A 14,859-nucleotide genomic window follows, 5' to 3' on the forward strand; every position below is an offset into this window, starting at 1 on the left:
AGAAGCCTCTATTAAATGCACCCAAAAAAAGAAACAACATGATTAAAGATTCCTTATGGTGAGGAATCCACCACAGCCCCTGGTCCCACACCCTTAATTCTCTTTGCTCTTAAATGCTTGCAGCTAAATTTGTCCGTCTTTCATGTCCTGCCATGCATCCCTGTATTTCTTGATAATTTCTTGTTCAATTGCAAATGCTGTGTCTTGGAGAGAACAAATAGAAGAAGAATTTTTCAGGGCTATTTTTGTAGCAAAGCTCGTCCCTTTCTGAGGTCAAATCCCTTTCAGGAGAACACCTTGCTTGGGAAAAGGGACCAGGCTTCTTTGTTCTTTAAGGCTGTAGAAAATTATTTCCCATCACCGTGCTCTGGCAGTGACTCTGGCGTGACTCTGACAATATTTGCTGCCCTTCCTTACAGCTTAACAGAATCCAAAACTGAATCAAATTTAGCATTAAGAAAGGATTTTCCCCGATGGGATTGCTAAGTGCTCCATAAATGCTCAGAACCTGGACAGATGACTGTTGGAGGTCCCTTCCAACTTCACTAATCTATTCTAGAATCACAGAACCCCAGAATGGTTTGGATGGGAAGGACCTTAAATCACATCTTATTCCACCCCCCTGCCATGGGCAGGGACACCTTCCACTAGCCCAAGTTGCTCCAAGCCCCGTCCAACCTGGCCTTGGACACTTCCAGGGATCCAGGGGCAGCCACAGCTTCTCTGGGCAATCTGTGCCAGGGCCTCACCACCCTCACAGCCAGGAATTCCTTCCCAATATCCCATCTAACCCTGCCCTCCAGCAATGGGAAGCCATTCCCCCTTGTCCTGTCACTGCAATCCCTTGTAGAATCCAAAATCTCACAGTTTTCTGCAAGATGCTGAGGATTTTGAGGTGCCTGGCTTTGCAATACCCTGCTTCTCCAAATGGTTGGAAGGGCCTTGCAAATATCATTGATTTCTAATCAATAGGGATTTTCTCAGATCCAAGACCCGAATGATGGAATGATGGTTTGAGTCTACTGTTCCCCTAACAGCCTGCACTTCAGACCCTCTGAACAAAGCCCAGCCAGAAAACATGGGGTTGTTATGTCTAGAAATTAAACATTATCTGCTGGAAGCTGTGTTATCTGGAATCCAAAAGCAGGTCTTTCATGATTATTTTCCCTTGAAAAAAGCAGTTTCTCTCTGCAGAGTGCACTTAATTGTGTTGCTAGTTCTTTTTAATTAGGATAATTTAGAAATTAAGTTAAATTAGACATTTTATTTCGGAAGTAGAAGAAGGGACACTGAAATATCTGCTGACTGAAGCAGGCTGTGCCTGTTCATCCTTGGTCTAGCTACAAAGACCTGCTAATAATTATTCATAGGAGCAAAGCTAAGCAAAGATGAACTCAGCATCTTCCCAGATTTTGCTGTCACTTCTGAAACAAAGGAAATTTCCGCACTCAATAGATGGAGGAAACCTAGGAAAACATCTCCCTCTGTCCTATCCCCGGGGAAAACAGTCAAGTCCTGGTACCTAGGAAAGCCAGGGTAGTGTGGAACCATCCCTGCCTGGGGGTCTCCAGCTGGGGTTACAGCACCGTCATACTACAGGGATGTATTAGAAAAGCAAGTTTATTTTACAGAGAAAGCTCTGAAAAAGCTTGCTGCTTTTTTTATGGCATTTGGAGGATTTTTGTAGGAAAAATCATGAGAAATCTGAGAGCCATTAGCAAACCAGGATGCAGTGTTGGGGACAAACTTTTCACCAGGGCCTGTTGCAATAGGACGAGGGGTGATCATTTTAAACTAAAAGTGGGTGGATTTAGATTAGATATAAGGCAGAAGTGTTTTACAATGAGGGTGGTGAGGCACTGGCACAGGTTGCCCAGAGAGGTGGCAGATGCCCCATGCCTGGAAACATTCAAGGTCAGGCTCCCTCAGCCCCTCTGGTCCTTCCCTGAGCCACAGGGACACGCTCCAGCTTGGAGGGGTGAAAAGTGTCAGCCCGAGCAAGGTGAAAAGATCTTTTGTTATTCCTGTCATTTCTGACTTCATGCACTGTGGATTTGGGGGCAAATAAATAGAAGTTTTGCTCTCAAACAGCCAAATCTTTAAGCAGTGTCTATCCTAGAGATGATAGTATAACAGGAAGCTTCAAATCTCCATCTCATGTGTCTGCTATCCTGTGTGGAGGTATGAGGATATCTACAGCATGTCTATATTCTGTCCCAGCGTGGTTAATATAAACCTGCCCTGCTCTGATTCCCAAAGGCCAGAGCATGATAAAATACCTGCCATATGCCTGGCTTGCCTGTGGTTTGATATTGTTATCTCTTTTTTCTCCTATCAAAAGCAAGAACGTGTCAAACCCTTTTTTTTTTTTTTTTCTAACTACTTTTGCAGCGAGCAGGGAATGAAAATGTTTCCCTTTCCTTCCCAGTCACCTTACTGGGAAGGCAGTGGGGCTGAAACTGGGGTAGCTGGCAGTTCCTGAGGAAGGGAGGTGAGTACCTCAGCAGGGTGTATTTTTACCAAAGCCATGTGATAAGAAGCAAGGCCCTTCTGAAGATAAGCTTGTTTGTTTTACTAACAGACAAAGGACAAATCCTGGGCTCTTGCCGTTGCTCAGCCTGACCTGCTGGCATGTGGAAACCACAAGTTTGTGTGGTTAAGGACTATCATTTCATAGTGTGGAGATGCCCAGTGGGAAAAAGAGGATGAAAGACTCAGGTGCTCTGAGGCATTTGCCTGGTGGAAGGAGGGGTGTAAGCTCTTCTCCTTGGGGGAACAGAGTCTGAGAGACCCGATGGTTTCTCCTTTGCACATAATACATAAACAGTACTTACCTGACAAAAACACACCTTTTCCAGCCTCTCCCATGTTTGATGGGTGCTGGAAAGCTGTTTGCTGCCAATCCTCCTTCTTTTTTGGGGTGGCTCTGCTGGTAGGTAGAATAGAGAGAGGATTTGGGGGGAGAGGGAGCATCTCCATATCAGAAGGTGAGTCAGGGCCAGGAAAGGCATCATTAAAAGATGAGTGAGAGATAACAGAGGGTGAAGGAAGGTGAGTGCAGAGGATGTGGGCTCCCAGGAGCAGGAGAAGCAAGAACCTGGACTGCTGGCGTCAGTAAGTGTTTGGTGAAAGCCTCCTGGACAGGCTCTTCCCCACCAGATCCTGGATTAACTCAAGACCAGGCAAAGAAGCTGCCACCAGCCTGAAGGAGATGAGCCACAGGACTGCAGCTCCCTTGAACTTTTCATTTTCCCAAAGAGGGAGATTTTCTCCTAGGACTTGTCCTAAGGACCAGAGACAGATGTTCAAAGAGTCCCTCTCAGTCCTGGCTCACCCGGGGCTGCTGGCATCCCTACAAACACAGGGATGATTTACACCTGGTGAAAGCTGACTCACAAAGTGCTTTACCAACAGAGTTGGCAGACTGTGCCTGTTTCACAGGTGTAAAGCTGAAGCTGAGAACTGAAGGCTTTCATCTATCCTCACCAGCAGCCCAGCTCACCCAAATCCAAGCCCACTGAGTCATATTGCCTTCTACCCCTCTGCAGCCAAGTGTTGGGCTACCAGCCCCACATCTGTACTAGCCCTGGCTCTGGCAGAGCCAGCTCATATGGTGCAGCTATCACAGCTTAGTGTGGTGTCCAGCCTCCTCTACTCAGTCTTGTTTCAGATTAAAAGTGTACCCAGGACCAGAGCACTGGTGCTCAACCTTGCCTAAAGCTTGGCTTTCCTCCAAAGCCTCTCAGTTTTAGTCTCCTTGCTACTACATCATTCCAGGCAGACTTTTGGGGCTGCAGATTGCTTAAAAATTAATGTTGTCGCTAAGATTGCCTGCACAGAATATACCAAGTGATGAAATGGCAGTCATAGACTCACAGAATGGTTTGGGTGGGAAGGGATCTTAAATCACATCTCATTCCACCCCCTGCCATGGGCAGGGACACCTTCTACTAGCCCAAGTTGCTCCAAGCCCCATCCAACCTGGCCTTGGACACTTTCAGGGATCCAGGGGCAGCCACAGCTTCTCTGGGCAACCTGTGCCAGGGATTCACCACCCTCACTGTAAAAATCTTCTTATATCTAATCTAAATCCACTCTCTGTCAGTTTAAAAACATTACCCCGTATCCCATTGCTCCAGCACCTACTAAAAAGACTATTCTCACCTTTCTTCTAAGCCCCCTTTTAACTATTGAAAAGCCACAATAAGGTGCCCCTGGAGATGCAAAAGAACCTTTTGCTCTTGTTCTCCATCCAGCACCCTGGATTTCCCACATCCCTCACCCAGTGAAATTCCCCTACTTCTTCTCCCACCCCAACAATTAGCAGTTCCTTCCCTCTGCACCCCTGTAAGCAGCATTGAAATCCTCTGATGGAATTAACATCCACAATAAGGGATTATGGAAAAAAATCCTATTTGCAGCCAGAGGAAGAGAGACATATTTCTGGGTTACTGGAATATTCCCTGGCCAGCCATGCCTCTGCAAAACACACTTGTCAATTAATTTGAACTCCCTTCTCCGGCAAACCTGGAGTTGTTGATGTCCCTGTCAGAGATGTTTTCTGTCACCCTATGGAGGCATCTGACAGGATCCTATCCTTGCCTGGTATGGAAGGACATCCTTCATCACCCATCCCAAATCCTTGCACTTCCTCTTCCAGCTCTTGGCTCAGCTTCCTCAGCAGCCTGACCTTTGCAAATCCTTGTGGCTGGAATCGTGGTGATCCTTTAAATTGGTAATTTGTTCTTACCTGGATAATCATGCTTTGTATTTCTAAGGCCTCTTTAATCCAAAGATGTGAATTAAATCGGGGGAGGAAGGTAATGAGCTATGTCCAGGTAGTCTCATTATTCAAGTGAATTATGTGAAATACAGGAAATTAAGGTTATTATTTTAAGCTATGTGGGAGGTCAAGGAGAAAATCCAAATGTTCTGAGCTGCGTCTTCTCACCTGTAGTATGGAAACCAGGATCACAGCAGGATTTCAACCCATCTGCAGCAAAGCAGTCCCCACAAACCCAGCTCTCCAGGAGCCTGGGCCATCCCTGTTTCAGGCCTTCCCCAAATAGCAGTGAATTTAGCCTTGACTTGCAAACAGCCTTGGCACACTGATTACTGTGCTGGATACAAATGCCTTTCTAAAAATAACTGAGAAGTGGGGGAAGGAGCCTGTCCCCACACTCAGCATTTCAAAACCACCTTCTCCTCTTGCCATAGCCAAGCATTGCTTCACCCATGGGTCCCCTGCTCTGATATTTGATTTTTATTTTATATATATATGTATATATATATATACATACACTTATATATGCATGTATATATATATGTATATATATATGTATGTATATGAGAGAATATTGACAGTTTGGTGCTGTCTCTTCTGCCACGAACATCCTGGCTGGCCACATTCACACCCCATCCCCTCAGTTCCTCTCTAGGTTTTCTTCCAGGCTGTCCCACCCTGTAAGATTTGGATGGAGGAGGGACTTCTGGAACCCCACATCCACCACCACTGGACTCCCAGGCACAGAGAGAGATCTCCACACTCAGGAAGGAGGACAGAGCCACTCACTCAGACTCTGTCAGGATGGGAATAAAGACCTTGTCTGTCTCCAGTCCTTCTCTCCTACAGTAGGTCTATTATTTGTGTTTTTAAAGGAGGTCTATTTGCTTTCAATTCAACTGCAGCCCGCCCAAAATAATGATCACTCTGATTCTGGCAGGAAGATTGTTGATCCAACTATTTTAAGAGCTTATTTTCCTGTAGAAGTCTCTGAGGGAGCATCTAAGCACTTAATGGCCACGGTCACTTCTTAGAAACCCACTGAGGGCACCGCTGTGTCTCCATCCTGGCACACAACCCCATCATCCCACCTATGCCAGAAGGACTTGGGGAAGTGGAAAAGAATTCTCACCTTCTTGAGTTTATTTTTTCAGCACCTACCTGTATGTATAGCTGAGCTTTCCGTGCAGGGCACGTATAATTTGAGCAGAACACAGTACGCTGGATTTTGCCTTCAGCTACACTCTCTGAAGCCAAGATTTGCTCCAAGCTAGAGAGGGAGTGCCAAGCTACCAGCACACCACAGCTATGAGCAAGGTACTTTGTAAATACTCTCTGTAAATATTCTGTATTTCCCCTCCGAATCAGCAGATTCCCATCATTGCTAAGGCATTTTGAAGGGTATTGCCATGGCAAGGCCAGACTTTGGCACAGCGTGTTTTGGGTTGCAGTTTGTGCTCTCAAATAACTTCGTGTCCCTGGCTGCTCTTTCCGCCTCTTGCTATTTTCCTGGGACAGAAATCTTGAGGTTGGAGCATTTCCCACTGGCAGAGATCCACCAGTTTCCACTGAATTACGTAGGAGAGAGCTTAGGAAGAGCTCCTAAGATCTTCCCAAAGATGCTCAGTGCTTCCCTGGGAGCAGCTCTGGTAGGATGCTGAGGCAGGATACGTGTCCCAGCACCCTGTGGACTCCGTGCTTAGCAGCATAAGGAGCCAGACAGCCTGCCTGAATTCCCTCTGCTAAGGCGATGCAGGAACTCCCCTGGCACCTCACTACCTCCCTAAATACAGGCTTTTAATAAAGAGCCAATTTAATTTCCCAAACACTGAGTCATCTTGTGTTATTACCTGGCATATGGTACCCAGAACAGCGCCCCCGGCTCCTTTCCTTTAAAGAAGGATGTTTTTTTTCCCTCCTCCTTCCCTGCTTTTTCGACTTTCTCTTTTTTTTTTTTTTTTTTTTTTTTTTTTTTTTCTATTTTAAACAGAAATCCTCTCCTATCCCAACTTCCATCCTTTCTGAGCTGTGACGGGATTAAGCCAGAAGCAGGGATGACAGGAAGAGGCTGGGATGTGCAGGTCGGAGGGGCTGAGGGACCAAGCAGAGGGGAGCAGGGTTGCACCTGCCTGGGAATGGGACTAGCAGCTCTGCTTTGCTCTTTGGACCTGGAGCTGTGCCAGCTCCTGGAGAAAAATCCCCAGGTACCGGAAAGCTGCCCTTTCTTCCTGTTGGGACACGTTAATAATGAACACCAAGAGCAGCATGGCTGTGGAGCTTCAAACCCACACAGAGGGTGGGAGCACTGGATGAGGTGACAGAGATGGTACCTTTTCCCAAGTCCTGGAATGATGCTGCCCAGCACCCATCTCTGGGCTTACCTTTAGTCACCCTAGTGTTATCCCTGTCCAAATTCCCCCCACACCCACTAGAGGAATGAATCCGACTCCCTCCCACACTCCCACAGACACTGTGCTCTGAGGGATGGGTCGTTTCCCAAAAATCTCAGGCTGGAAGTTGTATGCCCTGGTCCAGTATCCATCTGGGTGAACCAGAGCCCCCCGTCCTGCCACCCTCCTGCTTCCAGCAAGGATGCAGGTGAGTGCCTGGTGGAATCCTGTGATGTCTCCAGGATGCCTTGAGCAGGTTGGGGCAGGAGGGAAATGCACAGAGAGGTCCCACCATGCGGGGCCAGGATTTGCTGTGCCCACCCAGGAGCTGGATGTACACGTGTCATCCTGTTCACACGATTAATATTAGGAGCTGGTATTCTCCAAAGAGGGTGAGTTGCTCTAAATAACTATCTGAGATGAATTTTTATTGGGTTAAAGTTGATGATTCCAGACGCACTGGAATTCCAAAAAAATTATCATTAATATGAGAGCAGATCCAACCCTTTTTTTCCCCCCCAGTCCCACCTCCATGCACCAGGAGCATCCCTGTGAAAGCCTGGGCCTGGGGGCTCTCGGATTAGGGGCTTGGAGGCTAGATGTGGGGAAGCTGTGTGAGGAGATGAGCTGAGAAAAAGGGATGTGGGCAGAGCTGTTGTCTGCCCCCATGAGCTCTGCACAGCAGCTCAGCCGTCACTGGAGTGATACTATTGGCACTCAGATTAATAATTAAACCATAGCATGTTCATAGATAAAAATATGAAAAGCCAGGCAGTTCCCCTTTGCTTAAAATACAACAAAAATAATAATAAAAAAAAAAATTCTGGAGCTAAATTAACAATGTGCTCTCCCAATTACAGCCACCCTCCAGTGAATATCAGGTTGCCATGACAACCTGCCCAGCAAAACGATACGGCCCAAAATAAAGCACAGCAGGGAGAGAGATCTTTGGAATCCGATTTTGCTGTCAAAGTAGAATTAAGGTTTCTTCAGAGGCCAACGATTCTGGTGAATTTATGGCTGCGGTCTTTCCGTTGATGTTCATTAACGTGATCCATTTATCCGGACGAGTGTGACAGCACAGCTAGACAGGGAGCAACAAAGAATCCATGGCTCGAAATTGAGTTAACCTCTTGAATACAACCCATGCAACAAGAAAAGGGGAATGATTGCCGGGTGGGTGTTTTTGGGAACCTGATGTGGGAAGGAGAATGTGGTTTCAGTTGCTTGTAGGAACATCTCTTGGTGGTTTTGAGCAGGTCTGAAGGGGCTGGCTAGAGGGGTGTTTAAAATGTGTTTAAATTCTGGGTTTTACATTTCTTGTCTCAGAATTTTCTGTGTTTATATAGAAAAACTTGGTTTATCTGCCATGCACAGGGACCCTGAGAAACCTGAGAGGTGGGCCCATGCAAACCTCATGAAATTGAACAAGGCCAAAAGCAAGGTCCTGCATGTTGGTCATAGTAACTCCAAGCACAAATACAGACTGGGTGGAGAATGGATTGAGAGCAGCCCTGGGGAGAAGGACTTGGGGATGTTGGTGGGTGACAAGCTCCACATGCCTTGGACACGTGTGCTGGTACCCAGAACCCCCCATGTCCTGGGGGGTTCTGGGCAGCAGAGGAGGGGGGGATTCTGCTCCTCTGACCCCTCAGGTGAGACCCCCATCTGCAGAGCTGCCTCCAGCCCTGGGGAACAACAGCACAGGGATGAGGAGCTGCTGGAGCAAGTCCAGAGGAGGCCACGGAGATGCTCCGAGGGCTGGAGCCCCTCTACTCTGGAGCCAGGCTGGGAAAGCTGGGGGTGTTCACCTGGAAAAAAGAAGGCTCCAGGGAGACCTGAGAGCCCCTTCCAACACCTAAAGGGGCTCCAGGAGAGCTGGAGGGACAAGTGCCTGGAGGACAATGGGGAATGGCTTAAAACTAGCAGAGAGCAGGATTAGAGGGAGGTGGATCAAACTGATCTTTAAGGTCCCTTCCAACCCAATCATTCAGTGATTCAATGAAACACTTGCAGTTTCTTTCCTTTAAGCCCAGTTTAGAGCCCCCTCCTTAAAGCCCAGCTGGATGCTGCTTGGCTGTGAGGAGGTAGGATGGGAGAGGATGCGGCTCTGAGCTGAATCCCGAATAGGGGCAGGGACATGAGAATGCCAGAGTTGTCCCTGAGTGCTGTGTATCGGATGGGTTAGTCCCACCCCGAACGCTGCTCTCAGCTCTGGCTGGTCTCTCACCCGCACTGACGGGTTGGGGGCTCGGTGACTGGGGGTGCCGGGGTGTGGGGACCTGGGGTGTCTCTGTCAGATCCTCAGGGTGTGGGATCCGGGGGGTCCTTCTCAGAGCCCCGGGGTGCAAGATGTGGGGGGGGGTCCCCCCCTCTGATCCCCAGAGTGCGGCATCTGGAGGGGGTCTGTCAGACCTGCATGGGTGAGGGGTCTGGGGGGCGTCCCTCTCTGATGCCCAGGGTGCGGGATGTGGGGGGCTCCCTGCCGGAGCCGTGGGATGCGGGGATGTGGGGAGTCCCTCTCAGACCCCCGCGCGTGCAGGGATGCGGTGTCTCCCTCTCAGCGCCCGGAGGTGCGGGATGCGGGGCGCCCCTCTCAGATCCCCGGAGGGTGCGGGGTGCGGGATCCGGAGCGGGGCGGGGTGTCCTTGTCATAGCCCGGAGGGCGGGATGCAAGGGTGCAGGATGTTGGGGGGGGGGGTGTCCCCCTAAGACCCCCGTGCGTGCAGAGATGCGGTGTACCCCGCCCGGAGCCCCGCGGGGCGGCCAGGCCGGGCCGGTCCCGCACTACATCTCCCGGCAGGGCCGGCGGCGGGCGGGGCTCGGCGCGTCACTCCCCGCCGCCCCGGCCCGTCCCTCCGCCGAGCCCGGAGCCGGAGCTGGTGCGTCCTGCCGGGCGGTGCCCCCGCCGTCCCCCCGCCGTCCCCCCGCACCCGGCGCGGTGCCCATGACCGCCCCGTCGGGGCACTGACCGCGCCCGGCCCCGCACGGTAAGCCCGGCCCGGGGGGGACGTGACACAGCAGCGCCGAGGGGGGGAGTAAGGTTCGAGAGGAGGTGGTGGTGTTGGGAGGGGGGGGCGCATCCCGGCTTTTGTCTCCCGTGGAAACACCCGAACCCCGCGGGGAGGAGGGTCGCGCTGCGGATGGAGCCGGTTTCGGGGCAGGTCTCGGTGGTGGCGGTGCCCGGGCGGCCTCGTCCCCGGGGGGGTCCCGCCCTGCTCGGTGACAGCCCGTGCGCGGACGTGGAGCCCCCCCCGACATGTGCCCCTTCCAGCGGGAGCGGCCGCGGAGAGCTCCGGGGCTGCGCTCGGCTGTGCTCCCGGCCTCTGGAAGCTTCCCGGCCGCTCCGTCAGGCTGGCGAAGGGCAGGACTGGCCTCCCCCCTCCCGCCGCGGCGAGCCCCCCGTGGACAAAAAGAGAGGGACCCCATCGCGTCCCCATCGCAGTGAAGCGTCGCCCATCGCGGTCCCCGCCGCGGCAGAGCCGGCGGCGGATCCCGCACAGCAACATCCGCAGGCACAAAGGTGCCACCTGAGCGCCTTGGGGGGAGGGACACATTCCCGGTAGGATGCCCGCTGCGGGGGGGTCCGGGGATGGGAGCAGTCTCCCACCTCCCAGGAGGTGCTTTGCCCATCCTTGGCGTCGGGCTGAGTTTGGGTGCAGTGAGCGAGGGCTCACTGGGGACCCTGTTTTGTTGTTATTTTATGGTTATCGTTTTCCTGCAGAGTCACTCTGGCTGCACGTGGTCTCGGGGGCCGTGGGTGACAGTAGGGGACAACAGATGCTGTGGCAGTGGGGCAGCCGGCGGTCCTGGGATGCTTTTTGCTGCAGCTGCCCCCAGCAATGCTAAAGGGCTGGAGGCACAGTTGCTGTGTTTCACAGGAGTCCCAGTGCCTCAAATCTCAGTCCCTGGAGTTGTTTTTCTGTAGAATGAGACTGAGGTTCTCATCTCCTGGGGCTGTTCCTTGTGTCAGGCTCCTCTGGAAGGGGTGAGACCCCCACCAGTGAGACCCCCACGTGGTATGAGGCAGTAATGCCATCAGTTTGGAAAGTGGCAGGTGCTGTTTCCCAGCATGATGAGGAGGGCTGGAGTGCCACAGGACCTGGTTGCTCCTTTCAAATAGGCCATTTCCACATGTCCATATGTGCCACCTTCATTCCCGCTCCAGTAGTCCACGCTGCTCTCTCTCCACCACTCAGGCAGGTTATGGGATGAAGCTTGAAATCACGGCCTTGTTAACAGAAATTAAAGAGGTGGAAGGAAGCAGAGGATATACTGAGCTTGAAGGTTGTTTCTTTCAATGCAAAGATGCCAAAATAAGACCAGGGGATTTAACACTCCCTCCTCTCCAAAATCTAGGAAGGCTTTTTGATGATGGAGCATCCTCTGAGCATCCAGATGCTGACAGGAGGGTGCTGCATGGGATGGAGAGGGAAACATTCTGCTCTGCTTATGGCTTATGTGACACTGGCAAGCAAATATTCACACTTTGTCTCCAGTGAGTGGGAAAATCCATTTCATATTGTCCATCCACATTATTTTTCCCCATGAGGACCATAAAGGCTTTGCTCTGCCATTGCTGAACCCAAGATCCGAAAGCAAAATCTTGTGCTGCATCTTATTCCCTGAAGCCTTGGGTAAGATTTGCAGGCTGTGGTTTCCCTGTGTTAAGTGTGTTAACTTTGGCAGAGAGACAGTGTCTGTTTTGGGAAGCTCAGGCTGTGCATTTCTTTTTATCATTTATAAGATCTCATGTTGCTTTCAAGGCAGAGGAGCAGCAGTTGGATGCTGCAGGTGAAGGTGATGTGAGGAAGAGACTTGTCTCAGGTGAGCTGGAGGGTAAAGCCCAACACCCAGGAGCTCTCCAGCTGATGGGAGACTGTAGAAACTGCTTGTGGAGATGAACTGCCCTTGCCATGGGATTTGGGAGAGGAGTGAGCTACCTGCGTGGCTTGGCTGGGTTTGGCACATTCATTCCCATAGCTGAGTCGACCTCATCCACAAATGGGATGGGAGTGGTCTATGAAGGGTTCCTGAGAGCCATGAAAAACAGTATGCAAAGCATGAAAACATACTTGATAGCTGTTAGTCCTCAATCCAAAATGTGGAAGGGAGAATGACGAGGTGCTGAGCTTTATCTCCAGAAGTCTCTCCTTCATCACTTGATCTTTCATGAGAATAATACCATTTTTTCTCTCTCAGAGTACCCTCACTGTGGGGTGAACTGCTGCGTTGAGTTCGCTCTATTGTGGTCTCCTGGTGAGGACAAATTTTGCTGTGCTGACTCTCCTCTCCTTTATCATTTTGTGTGTCTCTCTCCTGTTTCTCCTTGCAGCCATCCTTGCTGCTGCTGGGAAGCAACGGAGTGAAATTGTGGTAGTTATCACTGGTTGAATTTTTTGCCTGCAGGTCTGTACAAAGCAGCAAGAAAACCCTCCTGGACTGTATTTAATTTCATGTTCTTGCTGCTCAAGTGAGTCTTTGGGGTCCTGTGTATTTGTGAGGAGCTATAGCTAAAAGTATAGCAAGACCCTGTGGTTTCTATGGAAGCTGGGGCAGCAGATGAGCTTTTTCAGGAGCTGTTTGGGACACATTTAACTTTCTGCCTGTCTATTTTGATAGAGCCATTAAATATTGTTAGTGATTTCATTGTTCTTCAGTTTGGCAGAAGTGTTAAGACATTTATGTTACACTGTTGTTAAGTTTCAGAGTTAACAGTTTGATGCCCTGTTTGGGGTAGCTCTTGGTCTCCATCATGCTGGGGAAAGAACAACTAAAATCTTGGAAGTGTTGAGGCTTCTGGACAAATAATTTCCGTAAATGCCTTAGGTTGTTGTTGTGAAACTCCTGAGAGAAGGGGCAGTTCTGCTACCTGAGTATAATTACCAGATTACTGAGTCATATGAAATGAAGAGCTACTGTAGCTAGCCAATCATTTTATGTTTGTTTGAGACCCTGGCTATTTTATTTCATTTATTTATATACATATGTGTGCATGTATTTATATATATATTCATTTACAACACAGATTTCTTGCTGGTGATCCTAAGAGAAATAAGTCCCCTGCTCAGTTCAGACTGAAATGGAAACAACGATGCAGGTTCTTAAAACTTTTGTGCATTAAAACATCAACTTTGCTGCTGAAAAGAGAGGATTTGTTTCTTTCACATCTTCCTTGGGGTGTGCCAGGGTTGCTCTTGGCTTGCTGGATTCTGCATTGTCATTGTCTTCTGCAATGTAGAGGTACCTCAACAGTGGCCAGAAATCGGAATGGTGTCTCTAACATGGATGGATTAAGGAAAATTTATTATGGCAAATAGTGGATTTGAGATCTTTGCTGGTTTGGGTTAGCTTTTGGAGACTCCTTTGAGGCAGTCCATGGACCTCTGAGGCTTTAGGCACCACAGGTTGGCTATGAGTAGTCTTGTGCTTACTTCAGGTAGGCGACTGCTCCCACCTCCTCTCCTACAGAGACAACCCTTGGCCTCCCCATCCCCTGGGCATGTAGCAGTTGTGGTCCAGGAGGAGAAGAACCTGGTTTCTTAGGTGGTAGGAGGACCTGTGGTGACAGCCCCTGGTGGCACAACTAAACTTCTGCCTCAGCTATCTCTGCAGGACCAAATCCTGCCACACCTGTCAGCCAGGAAGCTACTATGGGTGTATTTCATAATGTGCAGATGCTTATGGAGGGCGTCTCCTCCGTGGCAGACCAGCACTGGCTCAGCTTCATCTTCTTCCCCAGAATTGCTGCGTCCATTTGGGGTGGTGGAAGCCATCTGCATTTCCAGCAGGATGGAAAGGGTTGGGGTAATATGACCATGGGGGGATGGGGATCAGGGATGAGTGGCTGTGTGTGGTGTGCCCCATCTCCTGGTGTCACATCATGCCTCGGTGACACGAGGATGCGCGGAGGTGCCCACAAGCTTCTTATTTCTCACCAGTGCTTTTAATTGGTGGGTTGGGTTTGCGTGGCCAGGTTTTGGTAGCAGTGGGGCTACAGGGGTGGCTTCTGTGAGAAGCTATCAGAAACTTCCCCTATGTCCAACAGAATCAGTTCCAGCCACTGGCCAAAGCTGAGCCCATCAGAGGTGGCAGTGATGCCTTGGGGATAATGTGTTGAAGGAGGAAAAAAGTTGTAGTGTAGGTGTAAGTGTGGCCAGAGAAGAGTAGAGTGAGAATATGGGAGAGACACAGCTCTGCAGATGCCCAGGGCAGTGCAGAAGGAGAGGCAGGGGGTGCTCCAGGCACTGGAGCTGAGGTTCCCCTGCAACTCGTGGTGCAGCCCATGGTGAGGCAGCTGTGCCCCTGCAGCACATGGAGGGCCACTGGAGTGCAGAGTTCCACCTGGAGGAGCCCACACTGGAGCAGGGGGATGCCTGAGAGAGGCTGTGACCCCCCTGTGCTGGAGCAGGGTTCTGGCAGGATGTGTGATGGAGAGAGGAGCAGGTTTCCTGGAAGGACCTGTGACCCAGTGGGGGACTCAGGCTGGAGCCCTGCTTGAAGGATTGACCCCATGGAAGAGTTGCCCACATTGTAACAGTTCATGGATAACTGTTGCCTGTGGGAAGGACTCACATCAGAGAAGTTCATAGTGAACCTCTCCCGTGGGAAGGACCCTGGGCTGGAGCAGGGGAAGGAGTCCAACTCCTCTCCCTGAGCAGTGTCAGGAACAACATGTGATGAACT

At 50.4% G+C, this 14,859-nt stretch overlaps 1 protein-coding gene across 2 annotated transcripts in view; it reads left to right on the plus strand.

Moving 5' to 3' along the window:
* Window positions 1-10,094: 10,094 nt before the first annotated feature.
* Window positions 10,095-14,859, plus strand: part of CTIF (cap binding complex dependent translation initiation factor) — a 147,383-nt gene continuing 142,618 nt past the window's right edge. For both annotated transcript variants that reach the window (XM_027656075.1, XM_027656076.1), the window contains exon 1: window positions 10,095-10,163. The gene's annotated coding sequence lies outside the window, so the exon portion shown is untranslated. The remainder of the gene's footprint in view (window positions 10,164-14,859) is intronic.

This window comes from Corapipo altera, unplaced genomic scaffold, assembly GCF_003945725.1.
Source record: "Corapipo altera isolate COAL_440 unplaced genomic scaffold, ASM394572v1 61553, whole genome shotgun sequence".
Taxonomy (NCBI): Eukaryota; Metazoa; Chordata; class Aves; order Passeriformes; family Pipridae; genus Corapipo; species Corapipo altera.